The 24,575-nt window shown below is 35.7% G+C and overlaps 1 pseudogene; it reads right to left on the bottom strand.

Moving 5' to 3' along the window:
- On the bottom strand, positions 1 to 22,634 carry LOC122747188 (annotated as a pseudogene).
- Between the last annotated feature and the right edge of the window lie 1,941 nt (positions 22,635 to 24,575).

Below are 24,575 nucleotides of genomic sequence, written 5' to 3' on the forward strand. Positions count from 1 at the left end.
TTATTGAGGAGGTTGACCATGTCCACAACCAAATCCACCTCTAAAATGGAATTCTGCTGCTGACCCAGCACCAGCTTCAGCTTTCTTGTCAGCACCAGGGGGAGCAGCACTTCATCTGTATGTGTCTCTGTCAGCTTCACCACCATGAGAAAGGTGGGGAGGTTGCTCACCCTCCAGGCCTTTAGGCGTTGGCCTTCCCATCTCAGGATGACTTCTACAGAGTGTGGCAGGCACAATCTCAGAGGGCAGGTGAAAGTAATCCTGGAGATACTGAATGCCTTCATTGGTGAGATACCAGTAGAAATGGCTCCATGCAAATTGCTCCTTAACATAGCCATGAGACTTTAGAGACTGCATAGCCTTCATGCCTTGGAGATTGGGCACATTCTTGTCTGCCAGCTCAGGATGCTTTGGCATGTGGACATCTTTCTTGGCAACCATTATTCCCTCCTTTAAAAGGAGTTCATAGATAGAAATTCGGCTCTTCTTGGGCATCAACGTCTCGACGGTGGCAACGGGTTCTGCTCTAGACAGTCCCGGATAGAAAGCTCTCTCAGTTCTTAATTTTGTTTTGATGCATGTCATCCCATCACAGTCAATCTGTACCCATGGTCTCTGTCTTTGTAATACTCCTTTTAACTTCCCTAACAAGTGACAAAGTTATTAGGAGCTACAAGTTTTACTTTCACATAGGGATGTAACAGTTTAACCTTATTGAATTCCTTATATTTTCATTTTCATATTTACCTTTTTATGCTTCTCTTGAGTTTTTTTTTTATTTGAAAATCAAATTTTATGTTCAACTCTCGTCTTTACATCAGGAATATTTGTAATTCCTCTATTTCATTTATTATCTGTTTGCTTGTTGTTGTTGTTGTTGTTGTTGTTGTTGTTGTTGTTGTTGTTGTTTTTCACCTGAAGTATAATGCTCAATTTTTCTGGGTAGGTGGTTTTTGGTTGTTATCCTAGCTCTTTTGCCTTCTGACATTTCGTATTCTAAGATCGCTTATCCTTTAATATAGAAGTTGCTAAATACTGTGTCATCCTGACTGGCTTTACAACATTTGAATTGCTTATTTCTGGCTGCTTGCAATATGTTCTCCTTGACCTGGAAGTTCTAGAATTTGGCTACAATATTCCAAGGAATTTTCATTTTGGGAACTTTTTAGTTCTAGAATATCAGGGCAACTTTCCTTGGCAATTTATTGAAATATAGTGTAGATGGTCTTTTTATGTAGGCCATCTTCAAGTATTAGAATAATCTTTAAAATATATCTCCTTAAACCACTTTACAGATCAGTTGTTTTTCCAAACAGATATTTCTACTTCTATTTTTCATTCTTTTGATTTTGTTTATTTTTATTTCCTGATATCTCATGAAGCTATTTTCTTCCACTTGTCTAACTCTAATTTTTAAGGAGTTATTTTCTTCATTGAGTTTTGTACCTCTTTTTCCATTTGGCCTGTTCTACTATTCAGAGTTGTTTTCTTCAGTGAATTTTTGTATATTTTTTTTCACATTTTGAGTGCTTCCTTTATCAAGCCATTACCTCCTTTTTCATGATTCTCTTGTATCACTCTCTTTTCCCATTTTTTCTTCTACCTCTCTTATTCAACTTTTAAAAATCCTTTTTGAGTTCTTGTAGGTATTCTTTTGTTATTGTGGTATTTTTTCCCTTCTGAGGCCAATTCATGTTTTTCTTTGAGGCTTTGCACATAGCCATTTTGACATTTTTGTCTGTGCTTGATATTCCGTTTACTATAGTAAATTTTTACAGTCAGTTTCTTTTTTTCCAGCCTATTTGCTTAATTTTAACTTCATATTAAAGTTGGACTCCTCCCTAGGCTTATACCTTGCTTGGTCATGGGTCATGGCTTACTTGGTTGTGGTTTAATGCTGGCTTCCTTTGATGCCACCTGCTCTGGAGTGTTTCCCATTCACTGAAGTGAGACAGATCTTCCCTGCCAACCTTCTAACTTGTATTTGGCTAGAATTTTTTTTCCCTCCATCCTTTTGTGGTTAGGCTGCTCCAGAATAATTTTTGAGGTATAACTTTATATCCATTTGGAGGCTAATTTGAGAGGGTTCAGGCAAGTTCCTTTCTTATTCTACCATCTTGGTCTCACCCTCTCCATTGGAATAGCTTAGAAGCTATTTAATTATTCTTCCCCTGTTTTTTCCATTTGCAATTCTTCTATGCAGGTTTTCCTCAAAGTCACCTAGAAGGGCAAATTCTAAGGATCTCCTATATTCCTGTTTGCAGTATAATTTTAGACCACAAAAGTCACCTTGACCTTTTGAAAAAAAAAATAAATATTTTTATTTAAATTTTGAGTTCTAAATTCCAAATGAAAGTTAAAAATAGCATGCTTCAGGCATCTAGGTGGTGCCGTTTGGTTATCATGACAATATTTGTCTCAATAAAGGACTTTGGTAGTACTCCTTTTTCACTTATTTTCTCAAATAATTTATATGGTACCAGGGTTAATTGTTTATTAAATGTTTGGTAGAATTCACTTGTTAATGCATCTCGTGATTTTTTTCTTAGGAAGTTTATCAATGGCTTGCCAAATTATTTTTTATTGGATCATTTAAGTATTTTTTTCTTCTATTAATCTCAGTAAATTATATTTTGTAGATAATCATATAATTACATTTGTAGATATTAATTTCATTTAGATTTTTCAATTTATTGCACATAATTGGGCAAAATAGTACTTAACAATTGTCTTAATTCCCTCTTCATTGGTGGTGAGTTCACCCTTTTTATTTTTGATACTAATAATTTGGTTTTCTTCTTCCTTTTTTGATCAAATTAATCAATGACTTATCTATTTTATTGTTTTTTTCCATAAAATCAGCTTCAAGTTTTATTTTATTATCACAATGGTTTTCTTTCAATTTTATTGATTTCTCCTTTGATTTTCAGGATTTCCAATTTGATATTAAATTGGGGATTTTTAATTTTTACATTTTCTAATTTGTTGTGTATAATTCATTCATCTGCTTTTTTTCAATTTAATTGATGTAAGCTGTTAGTGCTATAAATTCTCCCCTAAATGCCACTTTGGCTGCATCTCATAAATTTTGATATGGTGTCTCATCATTGTCATTCTCTTTAATGAAATTATTGATTATTTCTATGATTTGTTCTTTTGGCCTACTTGTTTCTTAGGATCAGAATATTTAATGTCCAACTAATTTTTAATCCCTCTTTCAATTGTACATTATTGAATATAATTTATATTGCATTATGATCTGAAAAAGATGTGTTTATTCTTTCTGCTTTTCTGAATTTAGTTGTGAGGATTCTGTCGTAGTAGTGTAGTTGTGAGGATTTGGTCAATTTTTGTGTAGGTCCCATGTACTGCTAGTATATTCCTTTCTATTCCCTTTAAATTATCTCCAGAGATCTATCATATCTAACTTTTCAAGAATTCTATTAATTTCATTAACTTCTTTCTTATTTATATTTTGGTTAGATTTATCTAGTTCAGAGAGGGGAAAGTTATTGTTCCCCACTAGAATAGATTTATTATCTATTTCTTCCAATAACTAATTCAACTTCTCCTTCAAAAAGTTAGATGTTATACCATTTGTTATATATATGTTAAATACTGATATGACTTCATTGTCTATGGTTTTTTTCAGAAAGATATAGTTTCCTTCTTGATCTCTTTTAATCAGATCTATTCTTGCTTTTGTTTTGCCTAAAGTCATGATTGCCTCCCCTGTTTACTTTGCTTCAGCTGAAGTAAAATAAATTTTGTTCCAGTGATTTATGTTTACCCAGCTTCAAATGTATTTATTGTAAACAACACATTGTAGGATTTTGGTTTTTAATCCATTCTGCTATCCACTTACATTTAATGGCTGAATTCATCCCATTCACATTTATAGATATAACTGGTTATTTCTCTCCATACTATTCTCTTGCTTGTTCATCCCCCCACACTTACCCATCACCACCCTTTCCCTCCTCACAAGTGCATTACTTCTAATCACTGCCATCCTCAATGTCTCCTCCCTTGTATCAGTCCCTCTTCCCCTTTCTATCATCCCCCTCCCTTTTTTACTCCCATATAGGGTAAGATAGATTTCTATATGTGTATGTTATTCCTTCATTGAGTCAATTTTGTTGAGAGTAATCTATATTTCCCTGCCATCCCCACTCCCCCATCCTTACCTCCATTATAATTGTTCTTTCATGCTTCTTTTTGGGGGGGACAATTTACCCCCATTCAATTTTCCCTCTCCTTCTTCCATGAAATTTATTTTTTAATCCATTATTTTGTTTTTGGGGGGTATTGTCTGATCAATGTCACTTTTTAACCACACCTGCTGTCTACATATATTTCTTTTGGGGGGGGGGGGCAATGAGGGTTAAGTGACTTGCACAGGGTCACACAGCTAGTAAGTGTCAATTATCTGAGGTCGGATTTGAACTCAGGTCCTCCTGAATCCAAGGCCAGTGCTTTATCCACAGTGCCACCTAGCTGCTCCAACATATACTTCTAATTGCACTTTTAATAAAGTTAAGACTTACAAATATTGTCTTGTCATATAGAAATATAAACAGTTTAATCTTATTGAATTTCTTACATTTTTTCTTCCTTGTTTGTTTTTAAGTTTTTATGTTTTCCTTCAGTTTTGTATTTGGCAGTCACATTTTTTAATTCAGCTTTGGCCTTTTAATCAGAAATGCTTGAAAGTCCTCTATTTTATTAAATATCCATTTTTTTCCTAAAAGATTATATTAAGTTTTGCTGGGTAGACAATTCTTGGTTGTAAAACTAGTTCCCTTACCTTTCAGTATATCATATTCCAAGCCCTGCAGATCTTTAATGTGAAAGCTGCCAAAGTCTGTGTAATTCTAACTTTAGCTCCACAATATTTGAATTGTTTCTTTGTGAGTGCTTGCATTCTCCTTGATTTATGAGCTTTGAAATTTGTTTTTATGTTCCTTGGAGTTTTCATTTTAGAATCTCTTATGGGCAATTATTGGCTGATTCTTTAAATTTCTATTTTTTTCTCTGGTTCTAATTTATAAGGTCAGTTTGATAATTCCTTGAAAGATATTGCCCAGGCCTTTTTTTTTATCATGCCTTTCAGGTAGTCCAATAATTCTCATATTGTCTCTCCTGGATTTGTTTTCCAGGTTAGCTGTTTGTTTGTTTGTTTTTTTCCAATTAGAAATTACAAATTTCCTCCCATTTTTCTTACTTTTTATTTTGTTTTATTATATCTTTATGTCTCATAGAGTCATTAGTTTCCGTTTGTTCAATTCTAATTTTTAAGGAATTACTTCCTTTGGTGACCTTTTGTACTTCCTTTTCTATTTGGCTAATTCTGTTTTACTTTAGGGAGCTATTTTCCTCAGTAATTTTCTTTATATCTTTCCCCATACTATTGACTCTTTTTTTCATGATTCTCTTGCATTATTCTCATTTCTTTACTCAATTTTTCTTCTACTTTTCTAATTTACTTTTTAAAGTCCTTTACAAGGTCTTATAGAAATTCATTTTTGCCCTGAGCCTAATTTACATTTTTCTTTAAAGTTTCACCTATAGTCATTTTGATACTATTATCCTCTAAGTTTATGCCTTCATCTTCTATAAAACCATAGTAACTTTCTACAGTTAAGTGTATTTATGGTTTTTGCTCATTTTTATTCCTTTTTTGTGCCTTGGTGTTTTAATTAGATTGGTGGGCTCTAGTCCTGTACTGTCCCAAGTTGTTTTGCTGAGGCTCTGGGTCTTACAGTTGGCTTTCTTTGGGCTGCAATGTTTAGCCACTTACTTTTTCTGTAGAGTAAGCTTCCTTACTGACTGGTACTGGGGGGTTGATCATCCCTTTTTTCCTCTACTGGGTGTGAACTGACCTTTTCAGGGGGTGGTGCCCTCATGTTGGGTTGCTATAGTTAATAGGCTCTTTTTGGTGGCTAACCCTGGAGGAGGAATCTTGCTGCTGTTCCGTCCCAGTGGTGGAGCTTTGCTTCTTGATTGTTTTATTAATAGGACCTTTCTGTTAGCAGGCTTTAAAGGAGTAATTTTGCTGCAAATCTGACCAAGTTTGGGGGCCCTGCTGCTGTGTTGCTATGGTAACATAGTTTCTTACCTAGCAGGTCTTGGAGGAGTAATTTTGTCTATGGAAAAAAGAGTCTCTCTCTGTTGGTAGGTCCCAGGGGCAGGATTTCATCATTGGACAGCCTCAGCACAGCTTAACGACTAGTCAGCAGTGGGGACAAGGCCTCCCTGGTGGTTTGTTCTGGGGGTGGGGTAGCTAGTGAGGGTCCTTGTTATGAAGCCCAGACTGCTCACTTGCCTAGGGGCTGCTGGTTTGAAGGAGGGCAGGACCTCACTGGTGGACTGCCTGAGACATAGCCTTGCTTCAGCTTCCCTGCTGTGAGCATAGCTACTGCTACTGATGCTTTTGGACCTCACTTCTCTCTCCCAAGTAAGACAGATCTTTCCTTCCAGGCTGGTAAGCTCCTCCTGGAGCAATTCCAAGGTGATTTACTATTGGCTTGGAGGGGAAATTTGGGGGAATTTCAGGGGATACCTTCCTCACTCCATTGTCCATGATCTTTGAGAGGTTTTCCAAAGGCACCATGACAATATCTATGGGGAAAGAAGAAAGTCTTACCTGGGTTACACTTATTCCTCTATCTATACGTTCCTGACTCCCCAGTCCTTGTTAGGCTCTAAATTATTTTATTCATTAATACTCAATCCAGTTGCTTGAACATTGTGTGACCCAAATGAATTTTTTTTTAATACAAATTGAGCAGCTAATAAAAAGTACAGCATTTATACCATGTCTATAATCTGTACAATATGTTTCTACTATCCTATGGTTTGAGCATTAACATTAAATTGCTTAACATCTTTTCCTCTATCAGGAGGTACAATGGAATAAGATAAGTTTCTAGAGGAGATTTAGTGATTGAGAAATAGAGAAGTATACAAATTTTTTAAAAAGATCCAGATGGTCATTTACTTTCTTTTTTAAAAAAATATATTTATTTATTTTTGTTTTGAACATTTGTTTACATAAGATTTCCAATTTCAAATTTTCCTCTGTCCTTCCACCCACACCTAGACAGCAGGTAATCTGATACAGGTATATATAGATATAGATATTGTAAAAATATTTTATTAACTTACTGGCCTAATTTGGGGGGCCTAATCTGACTGGGGTACTTAATCAGGGACTGTTGACTGTTTGGTTATCTGACTGCTATTAATTTTATATGGGCCATTTATAAAGTTCTACCACACTGCTCCACTCCCAAAATTGATAAGCAAAAGATTAAGAAGCCTCTTCCATTTTAACAGCAGAGGGTTTATTTATGAGATACAATTTAAAATTAAGAATACAGGGAAATAAAATGTACAACCTGACTGCGTTCCGGCAAGTATCTTTCCACCTGCTGCACCTGGAACTTTTTTAGCCTCCTCCTGCTTACCAACAGACCTTCTTCTAGCATTCTCCTAGTGCTCCAGTGTCCCTGTGCTCTTAATCTTAGCTTTCTCTAACCTCCTGTACCATCTCCTGTTCTGTCTGTCTGCTCTGTCAGTCTGCTCCCTCACTACTTTCTTACCTCTCTTTATGTAGCCTCAGTCTCCTTAGCGTCCTTGTAGCTCCTTTCTATCTGTTCCTTTCCAACCTCTTAACCTTCCGGCCTTTCCCTTTCTCCTAGTCCTTCGGCATTCTCCCTTTATATATGTTCCTTCTCACCCCTCAAATCTCGGGCTCTCTGAGCCCCCACATACACCAAGCAAATCTGCCAGGCACACTAGGGCTGAGGCTCAGGGGGGACATGCATACCACACCCAGGGCTCCAGGGACCCATGCCCCTTGCTTTGTGCCCAGGGACCTCTGCATGGGCTATGCCAGAGGCCGGCCTGGATGAGCCCAGGATCTCTGGGATAGATGCACATAGGGCGGAGGGAGCTGGGGATTTTTCCCCCAGCTGTCTGACCTGGTGTCCTGTACAGCCCATGGGGCTTTTTGGCTCAACTGAAGCAGAGGGGGAGGGGCACCAGCCCCTCACACAGAAAAAACCTTGAGGACCCAAGACTTTCTAATCTCAGCCCAAAGGTAGGGTCCCAAATCAAAATAAATTTCCACTATATATATATATATATATATATATATATATATATATATAATAACATTAAACATATTTCTGCATAAGTCATGTTATAAGAGAAGAATCAGAGCAAAAAGGAAAAAACCTCAAAAAATAAAAACAACAGCACCAAAAACAAAAGAAATAGTATGGTCCAATCAGCATCCATATTCCACAGTTCCTTTTTTTTTCTGGATTTGGAGAGCCTTTTCCATCATGAGTCCTTTGGAATTTTCTTGTACTGTCAGATTGGTGAGAAGAATCTAGTCTATCACTGTTGATCAACACATAATGTTGATGATACTGTGTATAATGTTCTTCTGGTTCTGCTCATCTCACTCATCATAAGATCATTCAAGTCCTTCCAGGTTTTTCTGAACTCCTCATCTGAGTTTGTGTTTACCTATTCCCTGTCCATACAGAAGCTCTCAATGGTGAGAGCTCTTTTTTGTTTCTTACTCATACTGCAGCTTTTATTTTTTTTTAATTGAGGTCTACTCTGGGGGCACCAGGGTCCCTGTTTCAAGCTTCTTGTGCTAAGGTATAGGGGCTGTGTCACTGGCTTTCTACACTGAGGCCTCTATGGCTTGTGGATTTCTCACCACCCTGGCCTTGCTGGCTGTGCACTGGGATCAGTAGGCCTGGTTGCACTTGTCCTATGGGTGGGCATACAGCTGGCAACCTGCCCTCCCAAGTGGTGCAGGTGGGTTTCGCCACTGTCTTGCTGTGACACCAGCTTGTTGAGGCAGGATCCAGGGGCCTCAGTTGCTCAGCTGTGGCCCACAGCTTCCTATTGACTTGCAGTGACCCACTCAGAGCTGCACAGCCATGGTGAACTGCACCTCCCTTTTGCCCCAGTGAGACCAACCTTTCCTAAAGTCTTCTAAATTATCTCTGGTTGGGAGACTGTGTCTCTCTATCTCTTTGCAGGTTCTGTAGTTTCGGAATCTGTCTAGAGGCTTGATTTAATGTTCTTTTTGAGGGAACAGAAGGAGAGCTCAGGTGATTTCCTGGCTATTCTCTGCCATCTTGGCTCTGCCCCAGGCCATTCTATTAAGTTTCTGTAGATAGGAGGCAATTGTATAATTATAAACATAAGCCACTGCACTATGTTTACTCTTAATACAAATTACTACAAATGGAGACTGAGTGTCTTATTTCTCTAGCTTGAATGTTAAAAAGTGTCTTTTGGATAAACTTGCCTTGACAAGCAGAAAATATCCTGAAATTCCAACGTGATTAGTTTTCAAAGATATCCTTGATTAAATGACTGAATAAGACACTGTTTAAATTTTCACAGATAGATCTTCAGTTATCCACTTTTTAAACAGTAGCAGGTATCTACTTTTAAAAAGGTACATTTTAAAGTATGTGTGCATATTATGGCTGAAGTAGCTGGTTATCAGGATCATAAGCACAATTGAAGACCACTGAGTATATTACCCTTCTAAAAATTATAATTGGAATTTCCCTCTATAGCTCAGAAGTATAAAAATATCTTTCAGTATTTCTTGCATTAAAAGTAAAAATGGGGGCAGAGGGAGCAATCATCTCCCAGGACATTTATGCCAATTTTTCTTCTTCCAACCTGACAACTTTGAATTGATAGCTTAATAACTCAATTAAAACTTTTTTAAGGTACTATGCTTTTGATATTGACTGAGTATCATATAAATGACTCCTATTAAAGTGAAATGACTATGTAGTATATGAACCCTTGGTATTGAGTGAATAATTTCCTTCTGTTTTGCACACTAAAGATCCCCTTTTCATGCTTTATAAGTGGGTTCCAATAAAAGAGTAGCTCCATTTAGCATGAAACATTAGATAAATGCATATAAATCTACAAGTTAAAATGTATAAACTACAACGCAAATACCTTACAGAAAACCAAATAGGCCATATAGCATAAAGAAAATTTTTTCCTATTTTAGCACTAATTTATTTTTCTTCTCCTTATTATTATTGATGTTAATAATATTATTATCATTATCATCATTATCATTATTATCATTTTTACTATTTTAAACTTAAGTCAAATTTCTCCATAGCTATCTCCTACACAGGACCCCTATAAAACCTTTCAAATATCCTCTGGCATTTTCAAATAACTGATCACTCTATCTAGGATTTTTCAGTTCAATATATATCCTGAAGTTTGATAATTTCTGGAGGCTTATGCACCCCTTTCTTTCCACATATCTTTTTCTACCTTTTCCAAGATGACTGAAACTACCTCCCTTTCCTTTATTTCCTAGGAATAACCTTTCTGTCTTCTCAAAGAATTATATCAGTATGTTTAATAATTAGTGTTTTATTCTATTGTGTCAGAGGGAAATATTAATGACTCACTATTTTCCCACTGGTATGTGTTTGTGTGTATATTTATGCATGCATGTGTGTATGTATGTACATATTTGTATATGTAAATTGTATTGTGTATGTAGGCATTGTGATGTATATGTATGTAGTGTATGCACATTTATGTATGTACATGTGCATATACATGCATACATGTGTATATTTACATATATTTCTACAGATGTAGATGGTATAAAGGTGTATGTATGTGTATATATGTGTGTGTGCATGCATGTGTGTATGTATGCATATATCATATATCCATACACACATATGTGTTGATATATATGTATATTTGTTTGTATATCCATAAATGTATGCAAATGTGTATACACATACATATCTACCTATCATCAATACCTAGTTTTTATATGCCAAGTAACTTTTAATATACTTATGTATATAAGCATATATGTCTATGTTAGTATTTTTAGTTTTTATATAGCATGAATTTCTACTTGGATCCTTCTCTCTTCCAAGAGACTCATCAATATGACCCAAAAAAGAGAGAGAAAAAGGAAAAATAGTAAAATCAGTACAACTAATCAATACCTTAAAAAAAAAAACCCTGAAAAATCTATGCACTTTACCCCAACAATATACTTACTTCCTCTGGAAAGGAGGATAGAAAGGTTTCTTCACATATATTTTCTTTATGGTCATACTTGTTCTTGGTAATTTTGCAACATGTACTTTTAACTGTTTTGTGATGGTTCTTTCCATTTATGTCATTATAGTCACTTTTTATGTATTTAATACTCCATTCATTTACCAAAATTCGTTTAGCCACCCCTAAGTTGTTGGTCACCTACTTTATTTAATTTTTTTGCCTCTCTAATTATTTGTTACCATAAAACCTTTTGCTATAAATATTCTGTAGGGGCTTTATTTGTATTCATTGCCTCCTTGGAGTACAAAGGTAGTAGTGGAATCCCTAGATCAAAGAATATAGCTATTTTATTCATTTTATTTGTATAAGTCCAATTTGCTTTTGAAAATAATTATATTGATTTTTAGCTTTACCAATAATGTACTAGTGTGTCTGTTTTCCTACAACTCCTCCAACACTGACAATTGCTATTTTTATGTTGATTTACGCAAAGCTCAAGGTTAATTTGATTTTAATTTATCTCATTAGTTATTTAGAGCATTAATTTATGTTTTAAAAGTTTGCAATTTTTAGAACATTTCATAAACCTCATAATATATTTATTGGCAAATGAATTTTTGTACTTATAAAGTGTTTCCCTAAGTCTCACTGCAAAATTAAGCTTTAAAAGATTTTAGAGCACTCTGTTTATCCATCCATCCATGCATTAATACATAAATACATGTATGCATATATACTTACATATATGTAGGTATGTATTTATGTATACACACAAGTATGTATGTTAGTTATCCACATAACTTGGATACTAATCTTTTTTTTTTCCATCTGAACACTTTCTGGTTCATGTAGTCAAAGAAAATTATTTTATCTAATAGTAGGTAAGAACCAATTTAAATGAACTCAGAACATCCAATTGTTAAAATTTCAATATGAGTATTTACATCTTAAAAATTGTCAAACACCAAGAATCACATCTTCCTTTATAGTTATAATTATCCTTATTATTGTTGTTGTTATTGACTAAAGAAAGTGATGGAGAAAATGTAAATAATGAAAATTAAACCTATAACTGTATCACATGTACATTTTTCCAGGACAGTTGGTTGTTAAATATTTACCAGAAGATTTTTCTTGTTTTTCTGTAATGATACATGTTCTTCCTGTATTTGTGGGATGTAAATGATCTGTTTCTGTTCTAAATTTTTAATGCTATAATCATTAATGTTAAGGTCACATTTCCATTTTGAATTTATTGTGGAACATGGCATAAGAGTTTGCCCTAAGGTTAATTTCTGCCAGATGTTTTTTCTTTTTCTTTTTCTTTTTTTTTTTGGTTGGTTTTGTTTTTTGTTTTTTGTTTTTTTGTATTTTGGTGAGGCAATTGAGGTTAAGTGACTTTCCCAGGGTCACACAGCTAGTAAGTGTTAAGTGTCTGAGTCCAGATTTCAACTCAGGTCCTCCTGACTCCAGGGCCAGTGCTCTATCCACTGCGCCACCTAGCTGCCCCTTTTGGTAGTTTTTTTAAATGAAATAGACAATCTTTCCCAAGTAATTTATATTTTTATATTTATCAAACACCGGCTTATTGGTTTCAATTGTTTATTTTTTCCACTGTCTAAATTGATCCAATGATATTTGTCCTTTTAAAAACTGATACAAATGGATTTAATGAATATTGCTTTATACTATTTTTTGGACTAGAAATTCTATTTGAACTTTATCTCAACCTTTATTTTATTATTTGCTTTTTTTTGTTTCTCCAATAAATTTTTTTTTCAGTTCTGTTATATAGTCATTTGTTAATTTAATTGCTATATCATTAAGGAATAAATTAACTTTGGCATTATTATCATTTTTATCATATTGGCATGACCTGTACAGTCACATTGAATTTTCCTCTATTATAAGTATTCTGTCTTTCTTTAAGGTTCGCTCTGTAACTGTTTCTATGCAAATATTTAGTGTGTTTGATAAATTGATCTGAAAATACACAGAGAGATATGTGTGTGTCACTGTATGTATGTATACATATATGCACATGCATATACACTGTGGGGGTCAAATATAATATATGGAGAGTTAATTGGGTGACTCATGGAAATATTGGGGTTGCAGAAATAATGAGGGACCTCTAGGTTCAAAGCTCCTTCCCCTCCAAACTGCCCTTTTAGATATTTTTCCTAGGCCTATAAGAAAGGAGCCTTACAGCTTCTTTTCCACAAAATGATCAGATTTTATTACTTTGGAATTAATTAAACAACAAAGGTGAAATTAATAAAAATCAAAGATAAGGAAGAAGGGAAAAAGAAATACAGATAAATTCTCCTAGCTCTAACCTAAGTCTATACAATCACCAACTTGCTTCCAGTTAAGCTAATTCAAAAGAAAACAGGGCTTTTGTGTTGTCACCACCTGGGACATCTCCTCTAGCTGCTCGCACCACCAGAAGGACAGAAGAGAGGGAAGAGAGCCAGAGTTCTAGAAGTGACTCAGCCTCCCCTCAGTGAGCATTCAATCATCCTCCCCCAAAAGGGGAGGTCCTTCAAATCTGCCTATGGAGAGGTTTCTCCTTCTGACCTCAGTAGCATACATAACTTCAGGGTGGGCCAGGTGTGGCCCCTCCCAAATGAGTCAGCTAAACTCCAATAATTTTTACCACAACACATATAATCAAATACACATATAATAATTTCATCTTATTTGCTTATATTGCCACCTTTAATTTCTTTCTCTTGTATTATTGCTATTGATAGCATTTTAATTTAAGTGAATATGAGTCCTTTCTACCATTCCCTCATAATTGCCTTCATACTTTTTCCATCTTCCTCTTGCCTAATACTTATAATGTTTTGAGGCAGACAACAAGCACCAGTTTGGGGCTTTTGTAGTGTCTATTAATCTATTGATTAGGCATTTTTGAAATACCAGATTTCTTCCAACATTCTCTTTATAATAAATCAGCAGAAATGAGAGAGAAAAAGAAGACATAAGTCCTCTAGCTCCTGAATCTTAAACACTGAGTCATTGAGGTGTCAATCAAGATCAGGCACATGATAAGAAGCCTAACAGGTGATGTGCCTTTGAAGTTGTTTCCAGTTCTAAACACCATTATCTATTTTACCTGTCCTAATTGTAACTAACAGCTAATAAAGCAAGTAATATTGGTGAAAAGGAGTAAAGAATGTTAGCTTCTCCTGTTATGTGATATTTTAGGAATCCCATAAAAAATTCAGGGATACTTTTAAAATAACAAAAAATCTATATTCTATGGCTTGGAAACTTTGCTGTTTCTTTTCCGTCATCAGACTTAGAAATTTTTGTTATAAAAGTTAGGGAGATACCAAGTTGTGAAGCTCACTTCTCTAAGAAATCACCTCACATGATGTTTATAGATAATTCAGAAGCTAGAAAAAAAGAGTGGCTTAAACACTGTGCTTAGTGCAATAGTGCCTGGACACTAACAGCATTAACAATGCAGCTAGTGAAGAAATTTCAAGCAATTGCCTTGCAAGAATAATAGAGAACAATACCTACCAGATACTATGAACATCAAATGAGGTCACTAGGCAGAATATTCTACAAGCATAGTCATTCACAACATGAGGGGATTTTACTGAAAAGAGCATAGCAGAGGATATGAACTTCCTGGCAGTATGAGAGGCATGAGCTGCTCTTGTGTAGATGAGATATTTGTTGCCCTAAGCATGCCACCTCTTCTGTTTAATAAAAGGCAAATTTATGTAAGTTTTCCATAGGTTTATGGATAAAATATTTTATGGTTATCTTGTTTACTATATTTCATTAAATCTCTTTGCTTTAAAATAATTGTGTCCTATGGCTAAAGACATAAGGTAAATGTATTATTTGGGGCTCATGAATAATGGATTCTTATTGTAAATGAAAGCACAAAATACCTTGTTCCTAAGGGCCAATCTTGAATGTTGGGGTGTGGGGTGGTGGAAGCTTACACAAATTCTACTGAAATTCATTTTCAAAGCTTTGGTATAAACATTCTTTCCAAAATGTTTTCAGAGATATTTGTTTTATTTTTAAGGAAGATTAGTGTAATTTCCAAATACTTGTTATTATAATCATAGAAAAATTAGATTAAGCTGCTATCAATTGTGTAATTGTTGCAAAAAATTGACTAAGTCCTTGGAGGTTCCTTTCTTTGAGAACATTTTAATTTTAGAAATAAGACATTTAAGTAGATAAAGAGGAATAATTTTTGAAGGTATTTTTTTTCAGTTTATCATTAATATAAAGTATTAGTATTCTGTAATAGAATGCTATTCTGAACCTCACTGTGCGGCATCCATATATTCTTGAAGACTAAACCAGTAGAATGCAAAGTGTTGTAGGTCCCAATAATGTGTAAAGACTATTCACCTGGGAATGGACTTGTAGCTGCCATTAGTGAACTAGCTTGGTAAAATCAGAGATGCTGATTTTCAGGTAAATGACTAACAAGTATTATTGCTTCCTTTCTTCTTTTTTTCTGTAGCAAATTACTAAATTATCTACTAAGATATAGTGTGATAGATCCAGCATTTCCCTGATACAGATTCTTTCCTCTGACCCACAATATGGGGAGTCTTGGAGCAAAAGATGACAAAGCAACCCTTAGGACCTGATTGATCTCAGCCTTCTTGATAGTTTCTTTTCCAACCTTAGTCAACATGAGCTAGGCACTTAACGAAGCTTCTTTTGGAACTTAACTGGCTCTAGCTTTCTTTCCTCAGACTCTGTTCATTTATAGGCCCAGCTATATGAAGTCTATATCTCTGTGATTTTTGGGGTGCTTAAGAACACTTGAGTTTCCATATCCTAATGTCCTACTGTCCACATGTATTGTGGCAGATGCCACCCAGAGAAGATAAGTGCTACTATAAGCTTGGTGTATATCCTTGCTGTGTTATGGCAAAATAAACTTCCTTTTGTTAAGTGGTCCTACTTATTCCACAGTCAAAGGATTCTATTTCATCTTATGCTAAAATTAATGTAATAGTTCAATATCATTTTGTATATTAATATTGACAGAATTAATCAAGATACTAAGGTTCTATGACTTTGATACAACCCTTCATATGTTTGAGGTACAGTTCTAACAAAAACAATGTTTTAGGCTAGATTTGGAAATGAAAGGAGGCACTCATAAAACCTTGAACATTAGAAAGGACCTGGATTTTAGTGTATACATTTTCTTTGCGATATTATGAGTCAATTAACTTCTTAATAAACACAAATCAGGTGCTTGTTTTGGAAGTAGAATTCTCTTCCCTGGGGGGAGCAGGGATAAAATTAAACACACAAATATAAAACAAATCAAACTAACAATAACAGCAACAACAATAAAACACCCACTAAGTGGGTCAAATGGCTGTCTCAGTTTGGCCAAATGACCTGAAGTGAGGGTTGACCAAGTATTTTAAACCTATGTGTATCTTCCTTCTTATTGGCCTGAAATTACATCATTTGGACTTCCCTGGCAAAGGGAAGCATAGGCAACTAGGTGGCACAGTGGATAGAATACTAAGCTTGGAATCAGAAAGACTCATCTTCTTAAATTCCTATCTGACTTCAGATACTTACTAGCTGTGTGACCTTGGGGAAGTCACTTAACTTCATTTGCCTCAGTTCCTCATTTGTAAAATTAGCTGGAGAAGGAAATGGCAAAGCACTCCAGTATCTTTGCCAAGAACCAACAGAATTGAAACTGAAACTGAAATGACTGAACAACTACAATAATTACAGGACAAAAACTTGACCTTTAGGAGAGTTTTTCCGGAATGTAGAAGAGTAAAATTACAAGGGTAAGGATTTTAGATTCACAAGGAGTGGGAGAGTAGTAAACCTATGCAAGCTTTATTAGGTGTTAAAAATAGAATTAAAATTAATTTGCATTTTATAGTACTTTATCTCACTTTTCTTTTTTTAGGAAAGCGCTAACAGTAGCAATAGCAACTCCTAGTTATATTTATATATGGCCTTCAAGTTCACAAAATGCTTTCTTCATTACAACCCCTTCTGGGGAGTAAGGTGAATGAATGTAAGACACAGGGGTTTTCCAACTTTTTGGCATTCAGGATTCTTTTGAAATCTTCAAACCTAGAGAATCCCTCTCCCTACCAAATAATTTTTATGTGGCTTATATCTATCGATACTTATAGAATCAAGAAAGTTTTTTTGTTCTTCATCTTTTCAGTTTTGATCAATGCTTTGTAACTCCATATGGAGTTTTCTTGACAAAGATACTAGAGTGGTTTTCCATTTCCTTCTTCAGCTTATTTTACAGAAAAGGAAACTGAGGCAAACAGTGTTAAGTAACTTGCCCAGAGTCACAAACTCAGTGTTTGAGACCAGATTTGAATTCAGTTCTTCCTGATTCTAGTGCCTGCACTCTATCACTTGTGTCACCTACCTGCCCCATTAGAAATGAAAACATCTTAAATATCATTAGGAACATAATTTTCACCTGATGAAATCATGAACCGAGCCTTGAATACACCCAGTCTTCCTTGAAAACTGTGAAGTAGAAAAACAAAGGACTATGAAATCATAGAATTACCCTAAAAAACAGCATCCTCATGGAACCCATTGAAGGAAAAAGTGAAAAATATACAGCTGTTAAATACTGAAAAGTTCCAAGAACTAAATTTAATGAATGCCACAGTGACTAATAAAATAGAATTGGTGTTCACTTGTGCCATATATCTTCTCGGCATAATGACTGTAAATACAAATGTAAATATGATGCTAATGATTTTAAATAAACCTAAAATCAAAGAAGAAATCACTGGAATAACTTATACTAACCAAACAAGAAATGATAACAAATAACTCTGTGTCAATGCTCCAGTGCAGTAATGATTTTAAATTAGAACAGCAACATTTCCAGAATAGGTTGCTCATTTAACATTTTTAGGATCTGTCAATAAGATCACTTTTGGCATGAAACAGCCTATTTATTTTGATTAGAACAAAAATCCCCCAGAAACACTGGAGCAAATGCCAACCTCAGTGCTTGACTTCCTGAGAGCCCAGTGAGTTCTTGCATATAATAAAGGCTTGAAACAGAGAAACCAAACAAAGACCTGAAAATGTCAATGTAGCTTTCAGACAGAGAGCCCACACTCCTGAAGAGCACTATTATACAAAAATGGGAAAGATCTGATCAACTGATTAGGGAAACTGTTTGTAGTTATTTATAATTCACTGACTTGGTGGGCAGTATCACAGTTGTACTCACTGAAATGAAGTTTCTAATGAGCCATTTCTGCTGTGTGAGGCAGATATCTGATAAGGTTTGACAAAGGTTATCTAGTTACTGGTTACTTAAAGGTAAGTAGATATTTATGAATTGTTTTCCTGCTGTCAATGACTTAAGTTCTGGGTGAAGCTGTATCACATAGGCTTCATGGGAGGAAATGAGTGAATTAGAGCATATTCAGGGTTACTTGCCAAAAGATCATGCTCCATTTTTTTTTATATCTTCCCATAAGTATAAAGTGTTTGGTGAAAGAGTCAGAGATGAAGGTAATGAGGTAGGAGAGGCAGAGCAGCTGAATGTTATGTAGAATACCACAAAAGAGACTGCAATCAGCACCAGGATTTACCACCATAGATAGCATCACTGAAAAGTCAAGGCAATTCTAACTGTTGACAAAATTTTCCCATTCCTAATTCAACTGTCCTCATCTGTAAGTACTCTCTCCTTGAACATATCTTATATTCACTTATCTGTAAAATGTTATATAGCACTCCCTTCCCCTCAGCTGTACTAGAGCTCCCTCGTGTTTCATTTCTGTTTTTGTATTCAGATAGCAGAATAAAGGAACTGGAACAGAATGTTTAAGAAATGTTTGTTGAAACCCTATCTATACTCTCTTCTTTTTTTAACTTCTCTATTTTTATAAGAATACCAACGTCCTTTCAGACCCAACACTTGCAGTTTTAGAGTTCATTTACACCACACACACACACACACACACACACACACACACATTGCTAAATTTGGTCAAGTCTACCTCCCCAACTTATCTCACATTCATATCTGTCTCTCTTCAAAAATGACCAGAACCATAGATCAGGTTACTATCACCTCTTGCCTGAACTACTGCAATAGACTATTAATTACTTTCCCTGTTTCCAATTTCCTCTCCGTTATTGTTTTCAAGGTTGACAAACTGTTTGATATTTCTGAGACATGAGTGTAATGATGTCACTCTGCTTTTTAAAATAAATTTTACTGACAAGTATTTATTTCCTCTCTCCTAGTATTACTAAAAAAGAAAGAAAAGAAAAAGGAAGAAAAAGAAAGAAGAAAAACTTTCTAATGGCATGCATAATATACAAATTCCCCCATGTGACCTATGCAAAAAGAAAATAAAACAAAGTAAAACAGCAATAATTATCAACTTTGAAAGATTTTTAAAATCTGACAGATGATTCCAGAGTACTAATTATGAAGTTACCCAGCTACTGGCTCTCTTTTAAAAATCTCAAGATCCGGGGACAGTCACCAAAGTGTAGAGACTCTCTCTCTCTCTCTCTCTCTCTCTCTCTCTCTCTCTCTCTCTCTCTCTATATATATATATATATATATATATATATACACACACACATACATACACACACATACACACATATATATACATATATATATACACACACACACACACATATATATATATACACATACATATATATGTATATATGTATATGTGTCTCTCTCTTTTTTTTTACAAGATTCATGATGAGCCTCTAATATTTTGGGTGAGCTAGTGCTCCTATCCAGGTCGCAAGTCCCCCCCAAATACATTTGGTGCAGAAACCCATGAGAAGTTGTCAGACAGGTATAAAGGGGGCTACTCATTTGTCTCCTTGGATTCCCCAGGTGGGGTATACATTGTACTTTTCTCCTCTGTCTAGAGCCTCAGTTATGTTGGGTGGGTCCCCAAGGTCTGAGGTCAGAATAGACAGGCTTCCTCGAGAATCTCCTTTCTCTTAGTCAGGAGACATCCTGACTTAAAGAAATGCTCCTCAGGTTTTTGTCAGCACCCACTTGGATGCAAGTGTGGTATTTTTTCCTGGTGTGGTCTAGCCCAAAACACCATGAAGGGACAAGGAGACAGCATTCTGTGTAACCCCCATCTTTGGGTGTATCCTTAAAAAAAATTGGGGGAAAAATTGGATGTAGGCAAAAAGAAACAAATTATTTTCTAGTGTAACACGAAATGGCCACTGTTTGCAGGAGAGAGGAGAATTAAGGTAGATAGGCCTCCTAATAAGCCCCTACCACACCCCCGAGTGGGCTAGACAGGAAGAAGTAACATTTCACAGCTGTTTATTTGCTTGATGCCTTGTGTGCATTTATGTGTCTGTCAAATGTTGTAATTGCATGTACCGTCTAAGGGAAATTTTTGCTTGTAGCTCACAAAAAGCTGATTCTAAAACCCTGTTGCCTTCGGAGCTGTGGCCAGGCTCCAAAGGTGGGCAAAGGACTGTCTCTGACTTCTGGAAATCTTTATATTGTGAATTACTCAGAGTTTGAATTTTGCATTGGAATGTAAATTCTTTGCTCAGCATTCATATAGCCTTTGATGAACATTGTAAAAGCCATATATATAAACACTTTTGAAATCTTCTATAGTAGAATAGTTTAAAATCAGGAATTATTTTTAACGTGTAGAAGTTGCAAAGAAAAAAAAAAATTTTTTAAAGTCTCTAACCACTGAATCACACTGCCAAAGAACAGCTTCTAGTTAACTGCTAAAGCAGGCCACACCCTGTCTGCATTAAGACCTGCAGCAGCAAATATCTTGAGAGAAAAAAAAAAAGGCACTAAAAAGGGGTGGGGGGGTGGGCGGACACCAAAAGTGGCCACAATTTAACTCCACCTCATTATAACAGAAAAAGGACAGACTATAACAAAAGCCCTTCTCAAGTAATAACTTCGAGGTTTGGCCTTACCAAATCACTCCAGAGTGATAATGGCCCTGCCTTCCTCTCTCAGATTACTCAGAAGATGGCCCCTTACCAAACTATGAAGAAGCAAAGATTGATTGGGTCCTTGCACTTACCTGAATTAGAATGGCTCCTTAGGGGCTTATGCAAATCAAACCCTTCCTAAACTTTTACAGGAAGATTTACCAAAACCTCAAAATCCAGCCCAGTCAGGGGATCTACTGTTTCTGAAAACTTGGACAACAGAGGGACAGAACCAGCTAGTGCCTTGATGGGAAGGTCCCCATCAAGTAATCCTCTCAACACCCAAAGTTGTCAAGTTTAAGGGGAAGAACACATGGACTCATGTTTCTTTCATCAAACTATTTGTCTCCTCAGAATCAAACAGTAGGGAAAAAGAAGGACATATATCCCTGTGAACCACTGGAAGATCTCAAAGTTTCTTTTCTGCCTACAGTCACCCTGGAATGAGTATTACTTCTCGTTTGTACCCTCATTTTTTTACTTTTGACCCTTCTGCTCCTTGTGCTTATTCTACACAGCATGCTGTCTCAGAGACTGAACCATCCCACTAAGAGAAGCAGTAACTAAGGCAGGCCCTTTTGACTGCTGGGTATGTAAGAAACATCCACAGAGCAAAGAGAACTCTCAGCTCCAAGCTCTTGGCCTTAATGCGTCCGGGTCATATCCCTGTAGTTTCAAGGAAACATGGCAGGCAGACCTCAGACCTGGTACACTTGTACCCTGGGACAATTCTGAATAGGGGGCTAATGTTATTCCAGTGTTAAGGTCAACCAAACAATCTATCTGTGCTCCTCCAGGTTATAGGTTTATTTGTGGTCATTATACAACATCACTGACATCTTGGGTAGAGACACCATTCTTTGCACCAGGATGGTCTCCTGAGGAAACATATTTCCGTGGTCCTAACTACTTCTTGTCTCAGCCCCTACATCTATTATTGTCAGTGTATCTTGGGTTTTATAGATTCTAATGCATTCCTAAATTAGAACCTTCTGAGCCCTCTCCCTCCTGAGGAAAGGCATAGGGCAAAAGGGGGTCTGGGGGCAATTTCCTGTGGTAGATCTGTAAAACTGTCACCCTTTCCATTTCTTTGGTGGGTACCTAGACCATGAGGCAATTCTGACTAGTTTGACTTTAGCAATTGAAAATATTTCTAATGAAATTGCTTTGGGCCTTGAGGACCTCCAAGAGTCCCTAGATTCTTTGGCTACTGTAGTATTGGACAACAGGATAGCCTTAGATTATTTACTTGCTGCTGAAGGTAGAGTAATATACTTTGTGCTGCATGTATATCATGGCAGACACTGACAGCCAATTGTTCTCCAGCTCTCCATCCTGGACTTCATGGTTGTATTCATACCTATAATTTTGATAATTGCATGCATCTTGCTGTGTGGAACTTGTTTTTGTAATACTCTCACTTCTTTAGTTGCTTCTAGGATTAGAGCTTTCACTGAAGCCACAGCAAAGCCCTGTGACCCTTGGACTGTGTCTACCAAACTTTTGACTCCATCTCTCCTTAAAGACAGGGACATCGCTCCTCTTCATTTTTCAGCCTTGAAGAAGCTATAAAAGATGGACCTTCACCCCTTTCTCCCCAGAAATAAGGATATGGAGAATGTTATGGGAATACAGTGGGACCCCAAGAAACCTAAGGATCCCAACCCCCAAGACCAAGGGAATAACAAACAGCTCTCTCTCCCACCTCAGGTATGAGGTGTGGCAGGACATGACCCCAGTATGCTGATAAGCAATATCAACGTCTTCAAGATGATATACAAAATATAGATGGGTGCTGCATATCTTACTGATGCCCCATTATTTCAAAATCTCCTCCTTGCATTTCCCTACCAGTTCTTTGTCATACCCTTCCCTTTCTTTTGTCTGGTAAAAATACAAAAGACCAGTCTTCTCTTACTCTAGTGGGACAGTCACCAAGGTGATCTGTTCCCCCAACTATATATTCCTCTCCTAATCAATTCTCTTTTTATTAAAAAAAACCTTAAGATTCATCTATTGACCCTTAAAAAGCTTCACAATCTATCTCTGACCTGTCTTTCCAAATCAGTTTCATCTTTTTCCCCATCATTCAGTCTGTTTTCCAGTCAAAGTGTCATACTTGCTCTTCTTCGTACATGTCCATCACCTTTAAAATTATGATCATTCCCCTACATATTCTACTCAGTTTAACCAAATTCTTCCTACAGTGTGGTATATAGCAAAGTATGCAATACTCCTAGTGTGAGGTGATGATAGCAGAGTACAGAAGTACTATCATTTTCTTTGTTTGGGATGTTGTATTTCTCTTAATACAGCCTGAGATTACTATAGATTTTTTGCCTGTCATAAAGTTCCATTGAACTTTAGGTTTGTAATCTATTAAAATGTCTTATTTATCTCCTACTTATAAAGTTGATTTTTAAACTAAATGTAAAACTTTAAATTTCATTTGATGACATTCAGCTTACAATGCTAGCCTATCAAGCTATTTTTCAATCCTGATTATGTCACCCAGTGTGTTAGCTCTGTCTCCCAGCTTAGTATAATTGGCAAATTTGATAAGCATGCCTCAATGCCTTTAACCAAGTTGGTGATAAAATCACTTTAAGTAAGATAACATTAAGATTTCTAGTGAAACCTTTATATAACCTCAGGGGGAAAAACATTATTTGTATGAACAATTGGTATATACATTAACCTAGGCTTTTTTAGGTATTTTATTTTGCATGTAACTCAAACAGTTAAACTAAAAATATTTTGCTTCTTTTCATAAAGGAAAAAATCCAAGAAGTCAAATATATAGTATTTTTTTAAACACAGGATTAAATCACTTTAGATTGTCTACATAATGTGATATTTATATAAGAATAGTGATAATAAAAATATTTATCTGGTACTTTGAAGTTATACATTCATTATCTTATTTGATTCTCACAAGAACCCTGAGAGGAATGTGCTATCAGTTGTTTGTTTGTTTTTTTTTAATAGATTCTATAATAATGATGATCTAGTCTTGAAAACTGGTGACCTTTTGCTATAATGAAATAAAATGAGTGACATTTTTGTAGGATTTACTTCTTAACAAATGAGAATTATGAGTAAGAATAGAATCTTAGTGTTTACCAAGATTTTACTTTGATAAAAATACAATCTGATAAAGGAAATATCAGATCTGATGTATATGATTTTATTGGTCAAAAATAAGTTGTTGATCAGTCATTCATGATGTTCCTCTCTTCATGACTCCATGTACCATAGCATACTAGGCCCTTCTATCCTCTACTACTTCCGGAAATTGGCCCAAGCTCATGTTAATTTCTTCCATGACACTATCCATCCACTTCATGCTCTGCTACCCTCTTCTCCTTTTGACTTGGATTTTTCACACCATCAGGGACTTTTCCAGTGAGTCCTATTGTCTCATTTTATAGTCAAAGTATTTAAGGTTCAGCTTCAATATTTGACTGGCTAATGAA

Source organism: Dromiciops gliroides, chromosome 3 (assembly GCF_019393635.1).
Source record: "Dromiciops gliroides isolate mDroGli1 chromosome 3, mDroGli1.pri, whole genome shotgun sequence".
In the NCBI taxonomy this organism is placed as follows: domain Eukaryota; kingdom Metazoa; phylum Chordata; class Mammalia; order Microbiotheria; family Microbiotheriidae; genus Dromiciops; species Dromiciops gliroides.